Source organism: Sorghum bicolor, chromosome 10 (genome assembly GCF_000003195.3).
Source record: "Sorghum bicolor cultivar BTx623 chromosome 10, Sorghum_bicolor_NCBIv3, whole genome shotgun sequence".
Classification (NCBI taxonomy): Eukaryota; Viridiplantae; Streptophyta; class Magnoliopsida; order Poales; family Poaceae; genus Sorghum; species Sorghum bicolor.
The window spans coordinates 10,656,522-10,670,443 of record NC_012879.2 but is presented as its reverse complement, the minus strand read 5'-3'; the positions used below and the strand labels follow the sequence as shown (position 1 = coordinate 10,670,443).

General features: G+C 42.5%; 1 long non-coding RNA gene across 1 annotated transcript; it reads right to left on the bottom strand.

Moving 5' to 3' along the window:
• Positions 4,122–9,326, bottom strand: LOC110430907. The gene is made up of 3 exons (XR_002448342.1): positions 8,937–9,326; positions 5,105–5,317; positions 4,122–4,460 (listed from the first exon to the last, which is right to left on the bottom strand). It is a non-coding gene; the product is annotated as an uncharacterized LOC110430907 (long non-coding RNA).

Sequence of the window (13,922 nt, the reverse complement as noted above, 5' to 3'; positions counted from 1 at the left end):
TTTTCTGCGTCGCCGACCGCGGTTGGCCAATAAAAACCTGCTCGGAAAGCCTTTCCGACCAGCGTTCTAGATGCGGCGTGATTGCCGCAGGATCCAGCGTGTATGTCCTCCAAGAGCTTGATACCATCATCTTGGGGTATGCACTTGAGCAGTACTTCGGAGCTTGCGTTTTTCCGCATGAGTTTTCCGTCGACCAGGATGTAGTTCTTTGATCGTCGGATGAGGCGCTCGTTCTCTGTTTTGTCCTGAAAGCCTGTCCCGTCTGATATGTATTTGATGAACGGGGTACGCCAGTCGCGCCCACCGGTTGTCGGAGTGGCGTCATCTATGAGCATTGCCTCGGTGGGTTGCTTGTCGACCAGGGGGGAGCTTACGCTCGGCTCATGGATGTCCTGGACGAAAATACCCCGCGGGATTTGGGCCCGAGATGAGCCTAACTTTGACAACGCATCTGCTGCTTGGTTCTTATCCCGGACCACGTGGATGTACTCTATGCCATAGAAGTTAGTTTCCCATTTGCGAATTTCTTTGCAGTAGAGATCCATCTTCTCGTGGGTTGCGTCCCACTCCTTGTTGAGCTGGTTGATGACCAAAGCGGAGTCGCCATAGACATAGAGGCGCTTGACCCCCAGTTCAACGGCTAGTCGTATGCCATGCAAGCATGCTTCGTATTCGGCGACGTTGTTTGACGCCGGAAAAAGGATCCGAAGGACGTAACGGAGTTTGTCCTTGTTGGGTGATACGAACAATATCCCAGCGCCTGCACCGTTGATGTTCAAGGACCCGTCAAAGAACATTGACCAGTGGTCTGAGACATCGGGAACGGAAGGCTCGTTGAGATCCGTCCATTCGGCAATGAAATCGACCAGGGCTTGAGACTTGACAGTGGTGCGACTCTGGAACTCCAGGGAAAATGGACATAATTCCATTGCCCATTTCACGATTCTGCCATTGGCGTCTTTATTGCGCAGGATGTCCCCGAGAGGGAAGCTGGTTGTCACCAGGACTCGATGGCCGTTGAAGTAGTGCTTCAGCTTTCTTGACGTTATCAGGATGGCGTATATAAGCTTCTGTATTTGTGGGTACCTGGCCTTGGACTCGTTTAAGACTTCGCTTATGAAGTAAACGGGTCTCTGGACCTTGAAGACGTGACCTGGTTCATCTCGCTCGACCACTATTGCCGTGGAAACAACCCTGTCGGTTGCAGCAATGTAAAGGAGTAGGTCTTCATTGGGCTGAGGCGCTGTGAGGACAGGTGGTGAAGTGAGGAAGGTCTTAAGCTGAGTGAACGCAGCGTCGGCTTCCTCTGTCCAAGAAAATTTTTCTGACGCTTTCAATAGTTTGAAGAAAGGGAGGCTTTTTTCTCCCAGCCTTGAGATGAAACGACTGAGGGCGGCCATGCATCCGGTTAGCTTCTGAATATCCTTGACGTTCTTCGGTGGTCGCATGTCGAGTATGGCTTTGACTTTTGAAGGGTTTGGTCGTATGCCGTCGCGACTGACGATGTTGCCGAGCAGTAGACCGGAAGGAACGCCGAAAATGCATTTCTTGGGGTTGAGCTTCCACTTGTACCTATTGAGTGCCTTGAAGGTTCGGTCTAAGTTGTCGATTAGGGTGCTCGCGTCTCTTGTTTTTACGACCACGTCGTCCACATAGGCCTCGACGAGGTCATCGCGAATCTCGTCGTGGAGGCATTGCTGGATGGCCCTTTGATAAGTGGCCCCGGCGTTTTTAAGTCCGAAAGACATGGTAGTGTAGCAGTATGCGCCGAAGGGTGTGATGAAGGATGTTTTGATCTGATCTTCTTCCTTTAGCGAGATCTGGTGATAACCAGAGTAGCAATCTAGAAAGGAGAGGAGTTCGCATCCGGCCGTTGAGTCGACCACCTCGTCGATGCGAGGAAGACCAAAAGGATCTTTAGGACAGTGTTTGTTGAGATCGGTGTAATCAACGCACATTCTCCATTCATTATTCTTTTTGCGTACAAGAACCGGATTGGCGAGCCAATCGGGGTGATACACTTCTTTTATGAATCCGGCTGCTAGAAGCCGTGTTATTTCTGTCCTAATAGCCTCCTTTTTGTCACGAGCGAACCGTCGCAGTTTTTGCTTGATTGGTCTTGCGGTCTTCGAGACATTTAAGGAGTGCTCGATCAGGTTTCGTGGGACACCGGGCATGTCTGCGGGTTTCCATGCGAAAACGCTCACGTTGTCCCTTAGAAACCTGACGAGCGCGTCTTCCTATTTTGGATCCAGGTTAGCCCCGATGAGGGCTGTCTTCTCGGGGTTGCCTTCGACCAGCTGCACTTCTTTGTACTCCTTGGATTTCGAGTTCTTTCTGGCTGTCTCCTACTCAGGTAATCGGAGCTGGTCGGGAGGCAGCTGTGCGGCTTGGTTTGCTGTTTCCGCCATGCGGATTGAGAGGTCGATTGCCTCGGTGATCTTGAAGCTTTCTTCTTCGCAGGTGTACGCAGTGTAGACGTTGCCTCTGACGGTTAGGACACCCTTCTCCGTGGGCATCTTAAGGACTAGGTATGAGTAATGCGGGACTGCCATGAACTTTGTCAGCGATGGGCGGCCCAGTATGGCGTGATAGGTTCCGTCGAAATCCGCGACTACGAAGTTGATGAACTCCGTCCGGAAGTGATCGGGTGTGCCGAATTGGACAGGCAATGTTATCTGTCCGAGGGGCACCGAACTTTGACCTGGCAAAACCCCCCAGAATTGGGCGTCGTAAGGTTTTAGTTGTGCCGGTGATATCTTGAGGGCGGGCAGGCTGTTGCGGAAGAGGATGTCGATGGAGCTTCCCCCGTCCACGAGCACGCGCTCGAATCTGATGCTGTTGATGCAGGGGTCAAGAATCAGTGGGAAACGACCCGGCTCTGGGATAGCAGCCCACTGGTCCTTCCTGCTGAACGAGATCTCCCTGTGGGACCACGTGGGAAATTTCGGATCTGCGATCAGCCCGTCCGTGCTGTCTATGTTGAGGCAGGCTCTCTTTAACAACTTTCTTTCTCGCTTGGACTCAGTGGAGACCTTGCCTCCGAAAATGGAGTGGACCACGTCAGTGGGGCTGACGTATTGGTGTCGGGGGTCCCTATCTTGGTCCTCATCCTCATCTTCGTGGTCGTGCCCGTCGCGCTTGTTATTTTTCTTGGCGGAGTCGTCTTGGGCGGCCCGCCGTGTATAGATACTTTTGAGGACGCGGCACTCTTCCATGGTATGATTGGACTTTGGGTGTAGTTGGCATGGTCCCTTCAACGTTTTGTTGTAGTCTTCTTGGTAGTCCCGTCGTCCATTGGGACGTTTGACCGTATTTACTTCGTGGTCGTAGTCGCGGGGGCGTTTTCCTCTGAAGTCGTCGCGCCGCCGATCCCAACCCTCTCGGTGATCGCGGTTGTCGGAGCGGCGGTGATTTCTGCTGTCGTAGCGACCACGACCGTCATCTCGCCGGGGAGGCTGGTCGGGACCTCTCGCATCGTCTCGGATTAGTTTTTCTGCGTCGTCGGCATCGGCGTAATTTTTAGCCGTGGCGAGGAGCTCTGCTACCGTTGTTGGACGTTTACGCAACAGCTTGTTCCTCAGCGCTTCGTGGAATCGCAGGCCCTTGATGAAGGCTGAGATGGCCTCGTCATGAGAAATCTTCGGGATTTTGAGGCGCATATCCGAGAATCGTCGGATGTAATCGCGCAGAGGTTCGTTCCTCCTGTCCCTTATCCCACAGTGACCAAGCAAGCCATAAGATTTCCCTTGAGTTTGGGTGGATGCTTTTTTCCCTATGTTTTATACATGATAGGAATCCTTTCCTTTGGATGGGATACATCTTTCCTCCATTCCAAACAGCAATCTTGAGAAACTTTCCATAAGAATGCATTTCTTTGAAATTCCTTTATAATTCCTCCAATCCAAATAGGCCCTTAGCCTATATTTTTTTCTAAGCCCATGAATTTCAGCCCATAATTTTTAGCCCACGAATTTTAGCCTATTTTTCTAGCTTGAAAAATTCAAGCCCATTTGTTTCCAACCAATAGAATTGGGACCAGCCTTTATTTCATCCCATATAACCTGGCCCATCAATACAATCATGTTTATTCCAGCCCAGAATACAATTCAACCCACAAATTGGCCCATACAACATCCAACCCACAAATATATTCAGCCCACACAACTAGAATCAAATAAGCAATCTCCACAATTAATTAAAATATCGTAGGCATTTGATATAGGTTTCAAACTGCAATACAACACCAAAAGCACAAATGACTACAGAACATAGGCTACACATCTAGAATCTCAAATGTCTGCAGAACATGGGCTACATCAAGAATCTGTCTTCAGAACATCAGCTACATCCAGCACATCACATGACCAGCAGCAGCGGAGCAGCAACGCACCAACACGAGAGTGCCAACAACAGGACAGCAGTAGCAGCACGATGGCTAGCAACACAGAAATGTCCTGCTGCAGCTCACAAAGAAGTAAATTATTGAAAGCATGTGAAGAGTTAAATGAATAGTAGCAGCTAAAAATTCCTTTTATCCTCTTGTGCTACATATTAACAGAAGAACATCTCTAGTGTGAAAGATGAAGAATGTTGCAAAAGCTGCTAGTAATTAAATGGACACTCACCTAGATATCATATGGACAATAGCTTGATATAAAGGATTAAGTTGCCAAACCACTTATCCTTTGCAGGTGTTCTTTGATTCTATGTGGATAGCTGCTAGTTATTAAATTATTGTGTGGACAGCTGCTACTTATTAAACGATTAAGTCTGGACAGCTGGTAGTTATTAAGTGTGAACAAGAGTGTTAAATATAGCCATTTAAGTTTGCACAACTTCTAGTTATTAAATGGATAGCAGCAAGTTTGTAAATATCACAAACAGAAGTATTATACATCTATCCAAAACCCATGTGTCCCAAAATATTATGTATCTATCAAAAACTCTATCTATGTGTCCAGAAATATTATGCATGTGTCCAGAACCTTATCGGTGTGTCATGCAGTAAGTTACCATTTTTCCTATAGGAAGACAAATATTGGTGGACATCCATTCCATATTCTGTAAGGCAACATTTGTGAAAGATATTAAGGAATTATACCTTGTGCTTTGGGGTAGACCACTTGTCCACGAGCTGTTTCCACTCCAAGTCAGTCATAGTGCTCAGCGGTGAAGTTGTTCTAACTTGGTTTGCGGGTAAGCCATCAAAGTATTGCTTCTTCAGCCTATATCTCATCTACCTTTGTCCTTTTTTGAGAAGATCAAAATATGACTTTTTCACTAGATCAGCATCCATATCAATGGTGAATTGACTCTGGAGGAGAGCATGAACATGTCATTAAATAAAAATCAAATGATGTTCTAGGAGTGTGCAACAATAGCGAGCAAGAAACAGTACACACAAGTGTCGACAAAGTGCAGATTTAGTACAAGGAGCATAACACTAGTAGAAAGAGGCTCATAGCTGGCGCTCCCTTTTTATACCACAGGCGGTTCCAGTTACGACGCGGCTGTGGTACAAATCGGGCGGTGTCAGAGATTTTCGGCCGCCTGTGGAAACAGTTTATCACAGGCGGATGGCTTAAGCAACCGCCTGTGTTATCTCTATATAAATACCCCTTCTTCCTCTCCGACCAGAACACAGTATCTAGCACCCACCTTCCATTGGGGGCGATTTTGGAGTTCCAGATTTCTCAAAATATAAGGGCGGAGGTTTTGATCTTCATTTCTAGGAAGGAGGTTGCTAAAAGAGGTTAGTTTATGTCACTATTGCCTCAATTTGACCATTCTAGCTCAATTTGAGCCACTTTTTGGATCTAGGGTTTCACCATGAGTGAGAGAGAAGAATAGCTAGCTTTTTGTCTTGATTTGTTGATATGGTTAGATGGGGTTGTTTAATATGGTTGGATAATGTCTCTCAACATGTTTGCTTCTCAATTTAGCTAGTTTTTACAAGATTAAACCAATGGTGTGTTCTTGTATATTTATGTAGAGAGATAATTGTTGATTTTTTTAGTTATATGATAATTAGGTTTTTTATTTTCACCTTCCACATCATCTATCTATTTATAATGAATGTTGTATTTATATAGTTATGCTATACTTAGGTTTTCTAATTTATCTCTCTCTCTTTATAAATTTTTCAATTTATTTATCAACATGTATGTATGTTTTATGAGTGAGAGAGAAGAATAGCTAGCTTCTTGTCTTTATTTGTTGATATGGTTAGATGGGGTTGCTTAATATGGTTGGATAATGCCTCTCAACATGTTTGCTTCTCAATTTAGCTAGTTTTTACAAGATTAAACCAATGGTGTGTTCTTTGTATATTTATGTAGAGAGATAATTGTGGATTTTTTTAATTATATGGTAGTTAGGTTTTTTATTATCACCTTCCACATCATCTATCTATTTTTAATGAATGATGTATTTATATAGTTATGCTATACTTAGATTATTTTTTAATTATGTAACTTAGGTTTTTTCCTTTAATCTCAAGCTTAACCATAAACCCTAGCTAATAAACCCTAGATAAATCCTTTGTAAACCCTTAGATCATATGAATGGTGTTTTACAGGTAGTGATGGAGAGGTCATTTTGGATGTATAATTTATCAAGACTAGATCCATCATACATAACTGAGGTCCAGAGGTTTATTGATGCTGCTCAAAACCATGCTTCAAGAACAAGAAAGACGCACATACATTGTCCATGCATGGATTGTAGAAATCTTGTTGTATCTAATGACATTCAACAAATCCTTACTCATCTGGTCCGTCGAGGATTTATGAAAGATTACTTGATTTGGACAAAGCATGGAGAGGGTAGCTCTGCGCCTTATACAACTGGAATTGTTGACGGGTTTGAGTTCGTACACGAGACACGACAACCTAATACCGATGGTCTAGCCACTGAACATGTTGTGCCAAATGTTCCTGATCATGGTTTTATTGGAGGAAATGAAGATGGCACCGAAACTAACATGGCTGCGGAAGATGCAGAATTTCTAGAGGCAATGTTGCGTCGTCATGCGGAAGATCCATCAGTGTTCTTCATGAAAGGTATGGAGGCCCTAATGAAGGCAGCAGAAGAGCCTTTGTATGATGAGTCCAAGGGTTGCACCAAAGAGTTCACGACGCTGCGGTCTGTGCTAAAATTGTTGGTGTGCAAAGCTAGATATGGTCTTTGTGATGCTCGCTTTGATGCGTTCTTAAGCATTATCGCAGACATGCTTCCTAAGGATAACAAAGTGCCTGCTAACACATATTATGCAAAGAAACTAATCAGCCCACTCACAATGGGTGTTGAGAAAATCCACGCTTGTACAAATCATTGTATCCTATATCGAGGCGATGATTATAGAGACTTGGACAGCTATCCCAAGTGTGGTGCAAGTAGGTATAAGACAAATAAAGACTACATGTTGCAACTATTATGTATACAAATCATACACATATGACCACAGTTGCAACTATAATTAAATAACCACTCTCTTGTATATTGTTATACAGTGCATGAAGCAACCACCGTTATCTGTCCTCTGTGGCTACTACGTGTGCGAGAACATGAGAGAAAACGGACGATATGCAAGGAACTCTGACAAGGTAATATAAGTAATAGTCTATTAAAGTTGGAAGTCATAAAATATATAATGTTTATAAACTTTCTTTGCAGGTATATAAGCAAGAGACGGCGGAGCGCATGCACGAACATGCTTTAGACAACATAGTTGAGGACATCTGCTCGTTCATCATGAAGCATGTCATTCCACGTGAAGGCAAATATCATGATGATGAAAGCCAATTATCCAGGCCACAGTTCCGAGTGATAACAGAGATTAGTAAGCTCAAACTTACTAAAGAGGGTTATTAGAGGACAGAAACAAACTTTGATGTGTATATATATATGATGTGTGATGATGGATATACTCTTGTAATTAACTTTATGTCTTTGAGCACCAAACTTTGATGTATACAAATGTATGTATGAGATGAAGTATTTAAATTACATGTTGCTATGTTAGAAGACCAACCAATATCAATATATTTAAATAATAACAATAAAATAATAAATAAATAAATAGATAAATTAAAAAATAAATAAATAATACATATTTTAATAGGTTTACACAGGCGGCTCTCTTATGAACATTTACACAGGCGGTTCCCTAAGAGAGCCGCCTGTGTAAAAGATTTCTACTGGCGGCTCTCAAGCGACCGCATGTGGAAATGGATGATTTCTACTGACCTCCAGCGCAGGCGGATCCAAAAAACGTCTGTAGAAATATGTTACCAACCGCCTGTATAGTGTGCCAATGTACTAGTGTAACATGGGTGTGGACTTGTTTCAAGTGCACTAGGTTCACATGCCATATTGCAGAAAAGGCTGAACAACTTACAAATTCACATGCCACTAGGTTCTGTGCTAATTATAATTATCCTATTTGAGTAAATAAGGCACATCCATTGTTTTATGAATTGATTTTCTACCATCACTATTAGCCACATGAACACCAAATAAAATTCTAAAACTGGTACTTTCAGAAATCATACAATTGCATATTCAGGTAGCTTTCAGGATTGATACACTAAAAAAATGCAGATTTAGAAAGCTATCAGTATTTCAAAATTGAATGTACCACTATCTGAATACGAGAGAAACAAAAGATAAAATAGACTCTGTTCTACAATCTGAAGAACCAGTAGTAGTTTCAGTTCTGACCTATCAAGCACAATTTAAAGACTTTGACATGTTTCCTTGTAAATAGAGTTATGTGCTAATCACAAGCAGGAACCTTAGATTGAAATTGATCACGAGCATGGGACATAGGCCAAACAAGAAGTCTAGACTATTTATACGGCTGTACGAGCCTACTCCTAAATCAACATAGATCCTAAGAAACCTATAGCGCCATGAGATGGGGAAGTCGTCACCTGCTGGTTCACGTCGAGTTGAGGGCTGGGTCGTCGATTTCCGACCAGGAGCCATCTTCGCGAGGTGAGGAAGCCGAGGCGCAGCACGGACGACGCTGTCAGAGTCGTAGTGCCTCGACGGCGGCGGAGGGCACCAAATCCTCTTGGCTAGGGCCTCGACGATGGCGCAGCACGGACGACGCCATCGGAGTTCGCTACAGCGTAGCCTCTTGGCTAGGGTTTGGCGACGTCGGCGGAGGATCCGTGCCGCGCCCCTTGGCCTGGCCGCGCTGCTGCCCTCATGGCCAGATCCATGCGAGCTCGCCTCGCCGCTCCCCTCATGGCGGGATCCGCACCGCGCGCCGCACCGCACCCCTCGTTGGATTTGCGCTGCCCTCCTCGACGCTCCTGGCCGCACACGAATAAAGTCCCGAGCGAAAATCTTGGAACAGACTTACATTACATGCTACAGATAATGATATATAAAATAAAATGCATCAAGTAATCAAAACACCTATGTAGCTCAGTGGTTGGTACACATATATGCAAAGGCAAGGTCTTTGGTTCAAAGCTTGGCCCCTATGGTTTTACAGTTTTTTGGCAATTTTGGAGATTTTTCTGGTGGGGGCACTAGATGAGGATTAGGCCTACGACGATTTCTCTTTTCTTATGGGCCGCTAGGCGCTGGTGGGTCGTGGATTGGCCCATTTAGGGGCTCAACCAGATTCGTTTAGGCATTCATTTAATTTATAGATATTCCAATTAGACGAAAAATGGTGAACTGACATAAAATTTAAGGCCTTGTTTAGATCAAAAAGTTTTTGGATTTTGACACTGTGACACTTTCGTTTTTATTTGACAAACATTGTCTAATCATGGAGTAACTAGGCTTAAAAGATTCGTCTCGCGATTTACAGACAAATTGTGCAATTAGTTTTTTGTTTTCATCTACATTTAATGCTCCATGCACGTTCGATGTGACGGGGAATCTTAAAAAAATTTTGGATGTTGGGATGAACTAAACAAGGCCTAAATAAAAACATGAGGTGACGTGACAATGTTCTTTGCAAATTATCTAAAAATAATTCAATAAATATTTTATGACATATAAATAGACCTTATGACATATCAAATATCGTCACTAGATGTTGTGACATATAAAGAGACCTTATGACATATCAAATATCGTCACTAGATCAAATTGGACTAGTACTATGACATTTGTTGTGACATATAATTTGTTTTTATCACTAAGTCAAGGTGTCTAAAATATAATGTCATAAAACGGATAATATAATGACATTATGGACTATTGTCATGCTAAATACATAAAAAAGCCACCCACCTACCTCTCGTAGTGACACCCTCTGACTCGCGACTCGCAAGCGACCGAGCGCGAGAAGGAGCCGCCGCGCCGCGGTCCGCCAGCCAGCACAGCACCGCAGGAGCCAATCCTGTCCCGTCCGGAGTCCGCTCCTGTAGAAGCACAGCGGCACAGGGCAGTCCACCTGCGGCCCGCCGCCCCCGCGTGTGGCGCATCCGCACGAGGCTCGACCCCCGAGGCCCCGACAGCGAACGGCTCAAGGGCTCATGGCCGCGCCTCGGTAGTCCGCCAGCGGCCAGCGTCCAGCACCCAGCGGCCACGGCCCACGGGTGAGTTTGATTTTTTTTCTCACCTCATTTAAGAATTTCATTTTATTCCAGATCTTTGATTCTATGAGACTGTGAGCCAAAAATTAAATCAATTTATTGATATGTTTTTAAGAAGTTGAGGCATGAAAAAATCAAATATAGCAGTTTGGTGTACTTATAAACATGAATATTATGGTTTGGTGTACTTAGTCCTTAAATTGGCATTGATCTTACCGGTGGCGATAACAAGTGTTGAAAGAGTTTTCTCTGCCTTGTGTTTAGTGAAGAATAAGGTGAGAAATAGTATGAGTGATAGTGTATTGAACGATTGTTTAGTTACCTTTATTGAGCGTAATATATTCTCTTCTCTAAGCGAGGATGACATAATTCATGTTTTCATGGCAATGAGAAAGCGCAAATTAAAGTAGCCTCTTATATTTATATAAGACCTTATCTTATATATAATATATTTGTGCAAGTTTCAGATCTATTTATGTAAGCTTTGAACATTTAATTGTATTGTCACAATTTGCTTAATTTATAGCCATTTTACTGATTTTTTTCTTTGAATTTTGTCGATGAAAAAAAAATTGGGACTACCTTGATTTCAATCTTGGGTCCACCACTGCTCTAGACATAACAAAGCAATCCAACAACGGGCATCGCTCTACTCAGGCCTTGTTTACTTTCAAAAAATTTTGCAAAATAAAAATAGTAGCACTTTCGTTTGTATTTGACAAATATTATTCAATTATGGACTGACTAGGTTCAAAAGATTCTCGCCAATTCCGACCAAACTGTGCAATTAGTTTTTATTTTCATGTATATTTAATACTCTATGCATATATCTAAAGATTCGATGTGACAAGGAATCTGAAATATTTTGCAAAAATTTTGAGTAACTAAACAAGGCCTCAATGAATACAAAGGTACATGAATTGCATGCGACGAAGCAATGACGACCCGTAGGACAATTCCTTGGTACACAAATGGATGGCAAGTAACGGATCGGAAGCAACTTCGAGGCCATCCTCAGTGGGGTTAACTGTTGTCGGTTATTTGCCCTTGTTTAGTTTAGCCTAAAAATTCAAAACTTTTTAAAACTCTCCATCACATCGAATAATCTTGCGGCATATGAGCCTAATTATTTCATGATTGGACAATATTTGTCAAATAAAAACAAAATGATACAGTGTCAAAATACCTAAAAAAATTAGATCTAAACAAGGCCTTACTAGTAGGCTGTCAGTTGCAAATACACATGACCAGGTAGCCCTGCACATACACATGACCAGGTAGCCCAGGGGTCTGCACATTTAAATGCGGCCGCAGAGTGATCCCTCCTCCCCATCCTCACCTGTTCTACACATTACTGCGCGCGAAACGCTTACCCCAATGACCTCAAAACAGTCTACGCGAAAATAGTAGACAATTTCCTCTTTATCTGGTGGGCGTCGCTGCTAGAACTGTGAAAGCCAACATCACGTCCATGGTGCATATAACCATATTCCATGATACTTGCGAAGCATACCATAATAAATGGTGGATACTCCAACAGCTAACATCTTGTTCAATCAACACATAGCAGAGATAATGGACACGCATGTAACAGCTTCCATTATAGTACATCTACAAAGTTACAATATATATGTATGCAAAGAAAAAGTATTGTAAACCTAGAATTTAGGCACATTAGCATGTACTTTTGCACCAAATAACTTATGTGCACTAGTACATAAATATTTTTTACAGGCAGTGCCAATTTCTAATAGAGAGTTAGAGACAGACGACATAGTAAACCGTGTGAACACTGTACCTAACGAACCACTTTAAGAATACCACTCTAGATATGTATCCATTTTTAGGTGGATGACTTTACCGAACCGTCTCTAGAATAATCAGGTTATCAGGGATGGTTTTGTCACGAGAACCAAAATCTAGATTGTATTCAAGGACGGTGCTCTTAGTCACCTAGCCCTAAAAACAACCCCTTAATAATAACCTTCTTCCTCCTCATGACTATAGATGGTTATGCGTGACTGTAGTTGTTTATGTCATTGTTGAGTTCAGTTGGAAACGAGAAATTCCAAAAAAAAAAGAGGTGGAGGTTTTGTCCATTGAACCTTCATAGGAGTTCGGTTTGAGAGGCGGGTTTATACCATTCCTAAAATCTTTTCAAAATTTACCAATACATTTCTTCACTAATTTTTGTTGTCATGTAGATCTAGATCTAGAGAGACATGATGCTTGATATTTTTTTCTAGCAATTTAGACTGACTTTTTTGCCCAACTTACTTGGCTCACATCAACTCTAGTTACTTTATATTTTTATTGTAACATTTTTTGGTTCAAAAAGAACAAATTTCATAGTCGCAACATATTTTTACCCCCTTTAACAATTCATCTATATGAGTACTTAGCTATCATCATTTGTATTTTCTCGTTGTGTGGCTCCTTACCAGCCGAAGTACGATTTTTCGTTTCAAAACAAGGCCACAGTCACTTGGTCAGTCATAACAGAAAAAAAAACATTAGGCCTTGTTTAGTTGTGAAATTTTTTTGGATTTCGCTACTGTAACACTTTCGTTTGTATTTGATAAACATTGTCTAATCATGGAGTAACTAGGTTTAAAAGATTCGTCTCGCGATTTACAGGCAAGCCCAAATAATTTTTGTTTTCATCTATATTTAATGCTACATGCATGTGCCGTAAGTGGGGAATCTTGAAAAGTTTGTGGAAACCAAACAAGACGGTCAATCTGCACAGGCTGAGGCGTCCCTTCAATCATCCAACAATCAACCAATTGAGATGTCAGATATCCTGTGATCACAGCAACAGATAGAAATGCACGAGCAAATTTCTGAAAGGATCGTGATCTAGAGGCAAATAACCTGCTTAACATATACTCCTATATATTTATATATTACAAATTCAAAAGGAACGTAAAATTTGTTGGCACAAATTAAACCGTTGGTCAGAATGTGATCAACCAAAGAGGTTCAATCAGTCAAGGGATTCGCAGTCAGTTCAGGTACGTAGTCAGAAGACTCATAGCTCCGCTGCATTGGCTTTGTTTACTTCTACCCAAAAATTCAAAATTTTTTAAGATTCCCCGCCACATCAAATCTTTAGACACATGCATGTAGTATTAAATATAGACGAAAATAAAAACTAATTGCACAGTTTGGTCGAAATTGATGAGACGAATCTTTTGAGCCTAGTTAGTTTATAGTTAGACAATAATTACCATAAACAACCAAAAATGCTACAGTGTCGTGAAATTTTTTCCTTCGTGCACTAAACAAGGCCAAAGTTACCAGTGGGTGCTACACTACACACAATTGTGGGAACTGGTTACTACTGTAGAACAGGGA